Source organism: Octopus bimaculoides, chromosome 17 (assembly GCF_001194135.2).
Source record: "Octopus bimaculoides isolate UCB-OBI-ISO-001 chromosome 17, ASM119413v2, whole genome shotgun sequence".
NCBI classification, from domain to species: Eukaryota; Metazoa; Mollusca; class Cephalopoda; order Octopoda; family Octopodidae; genus Octopus; species Octopus bimaculoides.
Genome location: NC_068997.1, coordinates 32861013 through 32861918, shown reverse-complemented (window position 1 = coordinate 32861918; position 906 = coordinate 32861013).

The following is a 906-nucleotide window of genomic DNA, read 5'->3' as shown; positions in this document are numbered from 1 at the left end:
TTTTATTCTTTTATTTGTTTCAGTCATTTGACTGCGGCCATCCTGGAGCACTGCCTTTAGTCGAGCAAATCGACCCCAGGACTTATTGTTTGTAAGCCTAGTACTTATCGTATCGGTGTCTTTTGCCGAACCGCTAAGATACGGGGACGTAAACACACCAGCATCGGTTGTCAAGCGATGGTGGGGGGACAAACACAGTCCCACAAACACACATATACATACATACATACATATATATATATATACGACGGGCTTCATTCAGTTTCCGTCTACCAAATCCACTCGCAAGGCTCTGGTCGGCTTGAGGCTATAGTAGAAGACACTTTGCCCAAGGTGCCACGCAGTGGGACTGAACCTGGAACCATGTGGTTGGTTAGCAAGCTACTTACCACACAGCCACTCCTACAAGTATGTATATTTAATATTCCCCAGTGTGTTTATTTGCTTCACTATCAACGTGCATACATATATGTATATATAACATATATACATACGAACATGCATACAAACATACATACATACATACATTCATACATACATGCATACATACATACATGCATGCATACATAAATATGCAACATATTTACCTCAACAAGGCATATCACACGTCTCACCTAAAACCTATCTTCATAAAATTAAACAATCCAAAACAGTACAACCTAAAAAGGAATGAAATAGACTAAACAATTCCTGTACCAAATGTCTAACTTAAGAATGTGTTAGAGGAAAAATAAAATAATTTGACATATAAACGCCATAAACAATAGCAGAAGCCAAGATTAAAACTCACAAACATAAACCACCAATACCTACGCATAAATAGTGTTCAATAAATCAGGTAACCTTAGAAACATAAACAACTAAGGAATATGAATATATGAATATATATATATATATATATATATA